The sequence below is a fragment of the Streptopelia decaocto genome, assembly GCF_964273445.1.
Source record: "Streptopelia decaocto genome assembly, chromosome: 4".
Lineage (NCBI taxonomy): Eukaryota > Metazoa > Chordata > Aves > Columbiformes > Columbidae > Streptopelia > Streptopelia decaocto.
Window position 1 is genome coordinate 71418850 of NC_138658.1, and position 14019 is coordinate 71432868.

Below are 14019 nucleotides of genomic sequence, written 5' to 3' on the forward strand. Positions count from 1 at the left end.
CATGTCTGGGCTGCTTCACTCCTGGGGCTATTTATTCAGTGAGACATAAATTAATGTTACAGGTGGTCTGGATGCTCTAGGTAGTTTGAGATATTCTGTGTCCATATTTAATCCAGAAGAAGTAGAAAATCTTTCCCGATCATTAGAGCGATGAGAACAACCTTCTACTAAAATAAATAAAAGGGCAAAGCAGTCTGCAAATGAGGCACAAGTGATATTAGAGGATATCGCACATGACTTGAGCCTGTGTCAGGAGATGGGTAGACAAATTCTCTTGAACTGCCATGCAAAATGAGTATAACCAGGTAGATATCTCTGTTCTGGCTGGCTGTAGGAGCAGACATCTCTGATGAGTGGTGTCAGGGTAGTAATGCTGAGATGATACCACATCTTTTAAGCAGTTGAATGCAGTAATTCCAGTTCTCTTTCTAAATCTTCAAACTTCCTTCCTAAACCTCTGCTCACTAGAGCAAGTACTTGAAAATGATGACACTCACCGGATAGTACATGTAACATTCACTCCATCTGAATCTACCCCAAGCTCAGCTATTAGGCAACCCAGACCTTATAAACAGAAACACTTTCGGAGAGGAATACTAGCCTCTTTCCAAGATTAAATGTGCACTTAAAATGCTGTTTTCGGATAGTATTTTGTTCTGGGGTTAAACTCCACAATTAAAGGTGGTGTATTCTCTTACTAAGCACGAGGACTAGGCAAACTTGTTCTGAGGAGTAATAAATGCTGGCAATAAATACTGATCCTGAGGAGAAACCAAGAGCTTGCTGTACTCAAAGGGAGCAGAAATAGCAGGGACACTGGAAAATGTATTAGGAGAAAATTATTATGCTGCCTTGGGGAAGAGGGGAAGGTGGCCTCTTAAATCCCTTCCTACTCTTTATTTCTGTGACTCATCCAGATCTGCCTGTAATGGGCTGTTGCATCGCTGTATTGTTAGTTTAACTTCTTTGTATCCTGAACAGCCAGTGGGTCGGTAAAAGAAACTCTTTGTGCCTTTGGTGGGAGAGAGTGGCACCAGGGTTGTTCTTGGAAGAGGCCCAGGGAAAGTGTGGGGTGAGGATGGAGAAGGGAGTGGAAAAAAATCCCCAGAAAAGGAAAAAAAAAAAAAAAAAAAAAATAAGGTGTCTGTTTCACAAACCCTGACCTTCAGCAGAACTGCCATTTCCTGAGACTGCACAAAATGTACCGACTGGCAGCTTTTGCAGGCCTGGCAAAGATGGATGGAGCCAGGCATCGGCACCATCACAGAGCCGGCTTCCCCGGGGCCCTGCGATGGGCAGCCAGGTCAATGAGTACCTGTTCCTGTCTTTAGCATGAGAGCAGCCCAAGCTGAGCAGTGACGCTTGGCTTGGCTTGAAGTGGAAGGAGGAGCTGTGTGCAATAACCATCGCTGCTCACACGAGAGTCTGAAATTAAAGCATTTCCAGCACCCACATTTTCTTTGAAACCAGTTGTAAGCAGGTGAGTGTGTTGCTAAATAAAATTTACCGTGTCTAATTACTATATCTCCTGATGAGGTGAGATGTTGTAGAGCTGTTTAGACCTTCCTTCTCTAGTGAGCTTTTCTTCTTTGGTTCTTCATGGGTAAATGTGCTGCTGAGAGAAGAAAACATGTCAAATTACTTGGAGTATAGAGAAGATCTGGGGTTATTCCAAGAGGAACAGCCAAGTCAGATGGGGACCATCTTTCTAGTAACAGAGTCCAAGCAGGGAATAATCAGGGAGGAGCCTTATCAGTTCAGAATAACTTTATTGTCTTTGCTTCAGGCAACAATGCATTTATGTGGGTCAGTGACAACACTGCTAATGCTGGGAGGGAAAGGTGGGAGGGAATGGCTACATGCCATGTTCCAACAGCCTTTCTTTGGTGCCAACAATGGACAATAGTGGATTTTTATCGCCAACCGTTTCTCTGGAAAATTTTGAGGAGTGTATTTCATATTAGATAGAAATGAGTCTTGAAATCTTATAGAAATCAAAAGCTTCATGGCTGAGAGTGAAACAGGGTTATAATTATGGAACAAACGTTACTCCCAGAAAGACAATGGAGCCAGCAGCCATTGTGTCTTAAGAGCAGTGAAGTCTTTCTTCCCTCCTGCAGACACTGGGCACAATAATGTGCTTGAACAAGAAACTGAGAAGAATATTGACGGAAAGATCTCTTCTTTCTTCCTCTGTTTCACAGAAATGTGCTGCTTTTCTACATAAAAACAGGACAGTATTTTGAGGGAGGAACGCAAACCTCAATGTTCCTAATGGCTGGAGGTACTGGATAGCGAGGTCCCTCCAGAACGTGAGGTGTCTGTGTTCCAGTTCCAGCTCTGACTCAGAAAAAACAAATTCCTCATGACTTGCAAGACCAAGCAAACAGAGAATAGTTCAGATGTCTTCCCTGTTCTGTATTTTTTCTTTTAGTGTGAATCCTACATTTTTTCCATGGCTCAAAATAATGGTGAACATCTGCTTGGCTAAGATATCTGGGACATTGCAGGAGAGAGGGAAACATCTTGAGAGGTGTCATAATCTACATCAATCATGCATGTAGCGTTGCTATGTTGTACTTACATAGTTTATGCCAGACTTCTCACCAAAACCCTCCCGAACTTGAATGGATCCACCCAAAAGGTGGGAACATTTCCCAGCTTCTGGGTCTTAGGCTGCACTTACCCCATCTTCACTACGCATTAGTAAGAGACATGGGTGCACATGTGTCTGATCGTCTGCCCTCCTTTTCAGATGAGGGTAATATAGATAACTGAGCAACTCAGAGTGGCAAAATGCTGTGGAGCTCACTCTCCCTACAGCTGAGACACAGCCAAAGTCAGCACAGAGAGAGAGGAGCAAATTGCCGTTGGCACAGATATGCTAATTGTTATATCAGCACCAAAAAATGGATGTGCCTGTGAATGACAAATTGGAATTTGCCTGGTCCTTCCTTTATTCCTCTCGTCAAATGAGAGACCTCTTTCCTCAGATAGAACCTTAATAAGCTATCTCTTGAGGGGAAACACTGTGTGTATGGATCTTTTGCCTCATGATTCCAGACCATCTGGATGAAGGAAGATTGGTGAGAGCTGAACTTATTTTGCTGTTTGTTTTCCAAGTGTGTTGAGTTGTTAGTACTGTGTTAGCAGTGTGTTGAGCCAGTCAATCAGTTTTGTTGTCTTGGCTTTAGTCTGTCCGAACAGTTCTGCAGCTAACAAGTCATGTCTCAAGTGAATGCTTTGGCCACAGCTATTAGTGGGTTGACGTATATTTGGGAGTATGACTAAAGAAGGTGGACTGTAGCCTACAGATCAGGGCAGTCAGATGGTATGGGGAAGATCTGAGGCCCAGACCTTTCTTCTTGGTCACATAACTCTTTCTTGACAGGCTTTTTTGAAACACAAGTTCAATAGGACATATAGAATATGACCTCTTTTTCCCTATCAACAAAGATATGCTTCTTGACAGCTTCTTCCAACAGGAAGAAGTTGATTAGAGTTAATAAGTTTGGTGAGAAAACTAAATTTAATAAACTAAAGCACACACTTTGCCATGGGCTGAGTGGTGAGTTTTTTCTTAGAGGTATTCAGTTTAGTGCTTACCTGGGGTTGTCCACCAGGCTTTGACTCTTAAGTCAGCAGAGATGACCCAGACGTGCAACAAGTAGGGAGACGTAAGAGTTCAAACATATGTATTTAACACCTCCTGTTAGCTGTAGGCAGTTCCCTGCTCTGCATCTCACTCTTCTGGGGTCCTAAATCCAAAGGACCAATGATTTTACTCTGAACTGATCTGAGAGGCCCTACCATTCATTAATAGGGTTTCCATTACCCAAATTTGGGTTTCAGTACGCCTTTAGTCTCCCAGAGCTGTGCAAGGCCATGTCACTCTGCCTGGTCTCCTCAGGTACTCATGCAGATGCTCTGAGCTGTGCTTTCGTCACTGCGATGTGTGCTACCTTTGCCCAAGCATTGCATTTTCCCTGATATTTATGCCAGCTAAACCAGATAGAAGGCATACAGCTCAGTATCCTGCCTCCTGCTTTAGGTTCCTCTGGTGCTCCTGTGCATTGCACCCTAAGGAGAACCAGAGCCATGCCAGGCTACAGCCTGAGGTTGGGCACAGCAGATCATTCCTCAAGCCCAACTCCATCTTCAGGCTGCTCCTACCAGTTAGTCATACTGTCTCAACAGCCAAATCATTAATCACATTTTGGTGTGGCTTTCATCTCCAAAACACACCAACATTAATTGTAACATCCCTGTTAAGTACCAGCAGGTTAAATGGTCAAAATTTAATAACTTGCAGACATTCTGTTATCCAAGACAGCAGTTTCCCACTGTGTAGAGCTGAAAATAACCCAGCACGTAGCTGATATTTGTTGCATCAGTGTTACCTTATAAGACAGATCCTGACTAGTGTCTCAGGGTGTGCATCAGTTTGGTGGCAGCAATCAGAATTCTGTTGGACATCTGGAGTACTAAAACCAGGTACTCAAGTTAGTGGAAACTGAGTTGGTGAGAAAATAATAATGAAAAAAAGACATTTTTAAAAACTATACAGGTAGACTAGATTTTTCTATTGATTTATCTATCAAAAAACATTGATTTCATGCAGTGTTACATGTAGAAAGGCTGTTGTTTGTGATTAAGGGAAAGCCATAACACCAGAAGTCAATCTGGGTAAGTGCAGCCAGTGTTCAGGCTGCTCATCCTGGGATGCTGAAGTCTGATCTAAGGCAAACCAGATCCATGTTCAGCACTTGTGCAGCAATGCTCTTCAGTGAGGGAGAGACCAGAGACTCCTCTGAAGCTAAAATATATTTTGATGCAACATGTAGAAACTCATCCTGAACAAAAGTCCACAAAAAAGGGGGTTTCGGCACTCGCTGGATTGCAAAATGTTACCCAGCTGGATTTTGCTCACGTCAGGCTAGCAAGATGCTTTGAAAACTGCTCCTTCTTTGATCTCGGTCCTCGCAATACTGTTGGACCTCTGCTGCACAATGAGCTTGAGGTCAGTAAAACATTTTTCAGTTGTGGTGGAAGCATTGAAGTTGGAATTTGTTAAATCAGGGGCACAATTCCACGGGTAGAAATTGAACTCTATGTGTGACATTCCTCTTCTTATTACACTTTAAAGTATTAAATTGTGAAGGTTTTCACTTCCATTAAAAACAAGTTGCCAGATTTAGCATTTTGTTACTTTGAAGTCCTTCTTTTATTCTCCCCCAAAGGGCTTTAACTTTCAGACATGGTTATCCTTAAAAATATATTTTAAATGTTGGTTTTGAAACCTTACAAAGGATAAGGCATTGGAGAAATTTAGGATGGAATGACTTTCTCAAGGGCAACAGTCAGGGAACAGCAAAATGTCTCCATTTTCCTTCCACCCCCACATTTCCCTTCAGTTTCCAGTATATTTAATTGGTTGTCAGCTCTTTTTACCTCCTGTACAGAGTTTAATGCTGAACTTTTAGGTAAGCTTTTCTTAGGATTAGTTTTTACTGAAACTGGTTCCAGAGGATTCACCCGTTCCCAGTGGCAGTCTGAGTTAGGAACAACTGTGGCTGCTCCTCTGCAAACAACCATTATTAATATGTTAAAACAACATTCCTAAAATATTGAAAAGCAAGCCAAACTCTTGTGGACCAAATTGTGATTTGGAATGGATAAAAGCAGTGAAGACTCACTGTGAGACCACAGAAATATGAAAGACACTTTACTGCACATGGGAGCTCCTTGATAGCTGTAGGGAGAGGGACAGTCTATGGAGCTGATTTGGTTTTATATCTTCAGGTGGAAAGCTGCAACATTCCCCACTTTGGGAAACGCACGAGAGAAGAAACAAGAGTTATCAAAGGGACATTTACAGACCTTCCACCTACTTGGTCAATCACAGGAGAGGCCACAGATGTGGCTCTTACTGTGCTGGATCTGGAGTCCACGTGAAAGACATCTCTCATTGCAAGGACATCCACAAAGCAGTCTGCCATCTCTAATGTGACTCTCTTTCTCCCTAGCAACCATACAGTGCCTTCAAATCTTATCTCAGCTCCTTCTACATGCTAAGAGGACACAAGACCAGGACTGATCCTCACCTTGCTTGCATTATCCTCTGTCTTCAGTGAAAAGAATAATCCATCACTCTGTTCTTCTCATAGGTTATACTGGCTTAATCCCAAACTTCTTGCTTCTGCTGGAAGTATGAATATGACTGCAGTGGAAATAGGCAACCAAAAGGCATGTCCTTCTACACAGCCTGGAAAGTCTCAAGCACCATCGATGACATGACCATAAAGCCAGCACAAGGAGACAGAACTGCCATACACCTCTGGAGTGTTGCACAATGATCAGCTTCAAGCAGAGCCCTCTGTTACAGAGCCCCCAGTGCCCCTGCCCACTGGAAGACAACCTGGTAGGGAACTTAACTGGAAAATTCTTACTGCCACCTTTCTTTCCGTTTCCTTTTTCCTGTCAGTCCTTAAATCTTCGAGGGAAGCAGAAGTCTTTCTTTAGAATGATCTATTCAGTGACAGCTAAAGCCCTCTGTCTCTTTGCAGTTACCACTATCATTCTCTATGCAGTATTTATGAAAAAAATAACACAAATGGTTTCTGATTACACCAACACATGAAAAGAAACGTTTATATATGGATGTAATTTATGTTTCTTTTAAGATGAAATAAGTTTATAGAGGTACATAATTTTGAATTGCTTTAAATTCCCCCAGGTAACATTTAGAGGGGAATGACTTTGCTTGTTGCCAGTTCTCAGTCATGAGATTTCTTCACAGGCTTACAGTGTATTAACATGTTTTTGTTCTTTCAAAAATAAATTTTTCAGTTAGCTGAAACTAACTCCCAATTCAGAGAGAGCACGGTCTCTGCTGCTCAGACTTGCCAAATCAAATTTCCTCTGCAAACTCAAAAGTCCCATGTAATCTCCTCCTATATCCAATTTTCCTTTCTCCTGTTAGCTTCCTCAGTAAAGCTCTGACAGATAAGCCTTGCAGTCTTCACATTCTTTGACAGGCACAAGGTGGCACATGTAGAGCTCTCGCTTTTGTCTAGACAGTCCTTCAAAGTCTGGACTGTTCTGTGACTTCATGTGAAGTTTAAGTCAAAAGTAAATATGCCAGTAAGTATGCCTTACCTGATGGGGTAATGATTTTGGAGGGTGGAATGGTCTTTCTCAGGATGTTTTCTCTTCCCCGAGTTCTTGTTCTGAGAAGTTACAGATCCCAGGGGCCCCACTTGAATATGAGGCTTTGAGTTTTGCAAACTTACCGTGATACTAAATATGGCAAGAAGTGCTAAAGAAGAATGAGCTTAAAACTGTGCAGGAGTAATTTAGCAAAGAAGGCTAACATTATTCAGCTTGTGCTTTGTACAAAGGCCCTCTACGGCCTTCATAAGCATGATGTCATTGTTACCAATATTTTTCTCTTACGTGGGCATCTGCAATGCATCTCTTACTGTACTACAGTTTTTTATATGTGCAAGAAGAGAAGAGGTTTGCTGAGCTGCCCACTCTGCTGACAAACATCCTGATGTGTCCTCAGTCTTTTCAAATTGATCCACCGCAATTGTGCCATGGCTGGAATGAGATTTTAATTCTTAATTATAGGTTTGAGCTACTGAGTGATGTAGAAAATTAGAATAGTAAGACAACTGAATAACATGGAGTATACAAGAGTCTGACCAAGAGTATGAGGAAGAGTACAAATTGACAAAATTTTGCACTTGGAAGAGAAGTTAAAGAAACCATATAGGAAGCAGTAAGGGGGAGAAGAGTCCAAAGTTAGGAGAAGATCAGATATGGATGGAGTCGCGCTTGGAGACTTGGTAAGAGTTGTCCTCAATGGGTACCAGCAGCACACAGAGCCTTGGGAAAGCCAGAGGCTGTTGCACTAAAGCAGAGAAGGCCTCCTGTTATGTATTAGGCACAATTGAAGGACAATGTGGTGCTATGCCTTCATAACAGAACTGCAGGACATGTGCAGCTCCTACTCTTAGGATGTCTCCTATTTGTCTCTGAGGTCTGTCATGGTGAGCAAAGTGGTCACACTGCCACCAACCTGCTGATTCACAAGAAGACGGGGCTAAAGTTCTGCTTTCCCCAGGTCTATCCTGGGTGCCCTGCCTTGCAAGGAGACAGGGAAGGGGCTTGTCCTGGGACAGTAATAGTAATATGTAAAGTTGCCCTTTAAGAGAGAAAGAACTGGAGCAACAGCAGATTCAGATTTCAGCAAAACTGACCTTTGCATGCTGCCAAAGGTAGTAAGGGGAACTTCCAAAAAAAGTCAAATGAATCTCCTGGATAGGAAAAGTAAATGCATTTATTGTTAAGAAGAATTACACCAGGATCCAACTCCAATTGTTTAGAGTTATGACAGTGAGTCAGTCTCAAGGAAATCAGCTTGAATGAGGTTAGGGTTTTGTAGAGTGATACACTGGTCCTTATCATTCAGGATATTATCGTCAGTCAAGGAAATTACAGGCTCTTTTGTATTTTTCTCGTAAGACTCTGAGGTTATGATTGTGTTGGTTGGATGATTATCTAAGGAAAAATAGTCAAGATTCCTTTTCATCTCTAAGGCTCAATCAGTATAGAAATAGTCCTGCCAACTTTATAAGATGGTTGCGAAAGAATAAATAATAAAAAAGTCAGTCCTAACACAATTTAATTACATCCATTCTAGGTAGAGTCTCAGCAGTCAGAATGGCTGACCAACAATATATCTGCTCATCCCAAGCATTTGACCTTGTAACTCTCCCAACCACTGGAAGCATGAAAATAGCAAGGCTTATCTTTTTCATAGCCATGTCCTCAACTACCATTATCCACCATACAGAGTGAGTAACATTTTCTGGCCCTCACAACAGTCCCCATCAGAGAGCATGAACCAGCTAACAAGGAATTCCAAAACCTCCTGATTCACAAGGACCATTTCGGAGAACAAGAGATAAATTACCGCCCATAAATGCCTTGTAGATAAACACCTTATGGCACCTTCACACAAGATAGTTGATAAATGACTGAGTGAAAAGACAACGGGTACATTCAGGTGATGTTTCCAGTTTTTTAACATGGTACTTTTGCACTTTTTTAGAAGAGAAACCAGGAACTTCCTAACCTTGATCTTACAAATGAAAAATATAGAGACAGAAAAATACAGGTGGATTTGACCTCCAAGTAAGTATGACTCTACTGTTCTATGTGTTAATTTCAATTCCTAAGAGTGTGCCCCATTTAACTGTTCTTGACAGAATTTAGCAGGAATTTTGGATACTGTACATTAATAAATAAGTACTACCTTTGTTATTTTAAGTGCAGTGGTTTTCCTTAGCTGAGAAAGCCTGGCTCTCTCACTTGATTTATATGATGCTATGTTAAAAAAAGGTAGTAATGATACGTCTGTTATTCATGTACTTGGAAGTCTCAAAGAATTTTAAATATATCTTGACACGTATGCTCATAAATTGAGCCTAAGGTAGACATTTTGGCAAACTAGATATGGAATTAATGTCCTTGAGGCTTCCAAACACCATTGATCAGAAATACTTTCAAAATTCTCCAGAACTCTGAACTTATTTCTTTTGAACCTGCCTGTGTGGTCAGTATACGATCTATCAAATTGTCTTCAGTTTGGAGACACAGTTCGTGGGCCCAGGCTGCCTTTCAGTGCAAATTCTTCCCATTGCAAAGGGTTGATTTCACCAGTTTGAGACAGAGCAGTTGAGTGTGAGTCTCTAATGAAGCAATATAGAGAGTGAAATATGAGTGAGTACAGAGCTCCGTGCTCCAAATGTTCATGTCTCTATGAGTTTCTGAGTGATGTTCTTTTTACACTCTATCTAATGTGAGATGCAAAGGCTTATGCCAACAGCATGTTTACTATAAGCACGGAGCCATGCGTTTCTGTGGGGTGGGTTTGGAAGTATTCTCTTGAGAAGATTTGGAGAGGCAGAATCGAACACAATCTGAGAGCAGGATTCTAGTTTTACATCCCTTTCTGTATATGGCCTTGACGCCTCTGGGCCTTTTTCTACAAGTACGCTGTTCCGGGCATCAAGAGTAATGCTTCCTTACTGTCTGTATAGTGCCAACAGCTGTTGTAGCCTTCAGGTAAGAGTATAATCCCAATAAACATTGCTACATTCTGGTCTATATAGCTAAAGCAAGTGGGGGCCATGAAGGTTATTTTTCCTTAGGAAAAGCAGATGGCAGCCTAATATTTCTTTGGCAGAAAGCATTATTATAGATGCAAGAGTAACAAAACTGGAGTCACTTCCCTTGCTTACAGGTCCCAGACCATTCCAGGCTAGTGTCCCTCCCAAAATGTATCCTTGATGTCTCCCCAGGTGTGTTGCAAGGGCTTCCTTACCCACTGCCTTTTTGATACTTTCTGCAGCTGGTATTTCTAGCTTTTGGAGATCAGAATGCTACTGGTCCTGGATGCTGCTCATCTCCATACCAGAGAAGATAGAGATTTAATTATTTATAATGAGGTTTACCTTTTTTTTTTTCTTTTTTTTTTTTTTTTTCCCAAATCTCATTCAAACCTTCTTTCCTGATCACCTTTTCAGCATGTGGGAAGGGTCTTTCTGTGGGTTTGACAGGTCTCCGTTGTTCCTGCAATATCTGCTCTGTTTGGTTCTTGGAGATAATTTCTTTCTAGTGCATGAGTTTCTGTCTCTGCAATGATACTCCTTGATTCTTGTGACAGAAACCTGAAATAGCCCTGAGATATCTTTTTAGGTGATCCCATGGCATTCAGAGTTGTCTTCCAAACTTCATTCAGCCTGTTCTTCCTCACAGCTCTGCCCACACCAAGCAAATACCTCTTCCGAAAGTTCCCTGTTAGAATGTGCAAGAAACCTTTTATAAACTGAAAATATCCTCTTCAGCAGAAATGACCATTTTTTACAGTTTTGCCATGTAGAAGTCTTGTACAAGATCCACTCTTCTGTGCTTCTTTTCAGGAACCACATATGAGAATTTATGAAGGACCTGAGTTCATGCAGCACTGTGGAAAGTGCCATGATATATTTTACTGTCTTTTTAGAGTGTTGGGGTTGGTTTTGTTTTTGTGTTTGTTTGTTTGTTTCTATTCAAAGGAGTGGAATATGCTGTTCCCAGTCTTTTTTGGGAGGTTTGATACATGTAACCAGGTGAACTGCTATTGAACCTTACAACTACACAGCCAGATTGCTGATGCAGAGGCGAGTGTGGGATTTTTAGATTCACAGAATCTAATAAAACAGACAAAATGCTTTGAATTCAAAGTTTAAAAGGCTCAGGGGGCATCTCCAGTATTAGTGTACCTGTGGTTTTGTATTTCTTTGAGGGAGCACACATGCAAGTGCTTACATTGCAAGGACAGTGCTGATATATGAACAGAAAGGACTGGGAGCAGAATTTGATTTACTGCAGGGAAGTAAATTTCCCGAGGAGAGCTTGTTACTTTACCTGGCAGTGCCAAAGACTATATCACATTTTTCTCCACGATTTGTATGTAAAGTCAAAACCCCATGTAAGCCAAAAACTGCACAGAAAACTGTGTTGTAAAACATTTGTAGAGCTGATTCTTCCAGAGAATCTCTGTTTTCTTTCTCTAAGAGGAGATTTATCCCTTGCACAGGGTTTCATAGCAAATATATTTTTAAACTAACTCATGTTTTTGCACCCACTGTCCTGTTGACAGCCCACTTGTTTTGCCATCAGAGAGAAGCAGTGAAAACAGCAAGTTCTGCTCAAAGACTTTAAAATGCTCCATGGTATTATATGGGTTTAAGAAAATATTCTGACAGTGGCAAGCTCAGCCATCCAAAATCTGTCCATGGGCCTCCCAGATGGGACAGGCTCTTTCCTCAGGGTAAAAAGCTGTCACTTTAGATCACTACAGGTCTTGTTATGGTGGATTTTCCCTTCATTTGGGGCATTTTTATATTTTTAAGTTCAACACGATACAACAGATAGGGTGTCCCCCCTTCCTAAACATGAACAGGAGACCTGTACCATTCCTTGTGGCAAGGTTTCTGTGCTCCAGGTTGAACTGACCCCTGCTGCTTGTTCAAGCCAGCTCCATTTCCCTCTGTCCAGCTCCCTGAGTAGGAAAGAAGCTTCCTTTGAAGACACATGATGCTCTGTCCAGCCAGCCAGAGATATATAACAGTCTTGGCCATAAAACAAAGACATTTCATAACAATAACTTCTATCTGGTCCATTTCCTGAATTTTGTGCATTTGCCAGTTTTTCTCCTCTTTCTCTCTCCCGTAAAAAAAAAAACCAAAAAAACAAACAAACAAACAAACAAAAACAACCAAACAAAAAAAAAACACAAAAAAAAAACCAACACCAACAAAAATGAATTGAATTTCATTGTTTCCCTGTTAGCTCAGAAAGCCACGGGCCAAGTTAGAGTCTGTTTGCTGTAGATATGTGAGGGATGGAGCAGTCTATCTAGGCTCATAGATACCATCTTCAGCCTCCTTGCTACAATGGGCCCTTCTTCTGCTGAGAGACTGTTGACTGGAAAGCTGGAGCATCACAGCAACTTCTTTCATGTCCCGAGGTATCCTGGGCCTTTCTTTGATTTAAGAGGCATGTCTGAGTTCAGGCAAGCATCCTCATGTTAGTCTTTTATGTCTTGCAATCTTTCTCTGAATCCAAGCCTACGTAAACTGAGATTGCACAAGTCTCCTTGGACTTTCTCCCTTTCACGTAAGGTTTTCTTCTCTGGTGCTTTCCATCCAGCTGTAACCTGTTCTCTGTTTAGTTCAGACTGGTGACAGACCTCGGGCAGATTTAGATGGACAGTACAGTAAGTGTGTTGTGTATGACTTTCAAAGCAGGATGCTCAGGGTGATTTGATTTGGGCTGGCACATAAAACCCCCAACCAGCTTTTTGGGCTGTGAGGTCAGGTGGCATACATATGCTTTCCCAAAAGCCTGACCTTGAGCTGACACATACCTTCTCTTCCATTTGGTATTCCCAAATAGAAGCTGGACTAGAAAGAACCACCAATGCCATCTCTGTGAAAGTCCTTTAAACGCCTTGAGACTACATTTGATTTAGTTAGCAAACTGTTTTCTTTGTTGTTGTTGTTTCTTTTTCTTTTCAGCTCTTTAAACCCTTGTTTCAGCTGAAACGTATTGGTAAATTCCAGTTGAAAAAGGCCTCCTTTTTTATGAGGAGCTTTGTGATCCATCTTATGCCATTGCTCAACATTGTGTTGATCCGTTACTGAGTGCAACTTGGAAGTACCTATAAAATTGAGTGCCAGAATCTGTGACAACAGAGCAGAGGCAGAAGAACCACCTTGTTGTTGTTGTTGTTTCAAAACTTTTACCCTAAACTTCTAATTTTGGCCATTGTTAAAAAATACTGTGCTACATTAATCTTCAGTTTGTTTTGGTGCAGTTTTCTAAAGTTATTTTTATGTGCTGGTCAAAATTGTATTTATTTTAGCAGGGTTTTTAAGTCTGTTCAGACACACTTTATGCTGCCCCAAAAGACCTGGTCATATTTCTGTCTTTTCTGGGAAGCTACGGAATTTTGACTCAGTTTCTTTTTAGAGGGCTCCAACAATTGTTTAGATCTTGTTTCAATTATTTTCTGGCCATTGTTGAGTTTTGTGAGTACCTCGATTATTTGTTCCAGTTTGATTGCAGATACCAGCTCAACCTCTCTCTCCTAGGAAACTTGATTCCTCTGCTGATATTCGCCTGCCCTGTAGCAAATCTTTTTCTGTGCAAGATTATTTTTACTGGAAGGAGAAAATGGTGACAAGTATTTCTTGAATGAAATCATATTTGCTTATAGAGAATGTTCACAGACACCTGCCACAATGATGTAGGCGTCAGTGTCCTTGCTCATAATGCCGATTTTCTTCTCCAGTAATTCTACCTGGTTTGGGTGTTTCTATTTTATAGGTGGTCCTTCTGTTGTTTTCTACCTGCCACTTCTTGCTTCTGTCACTTGTGCAGACACATACAGGTCTCCCAAGG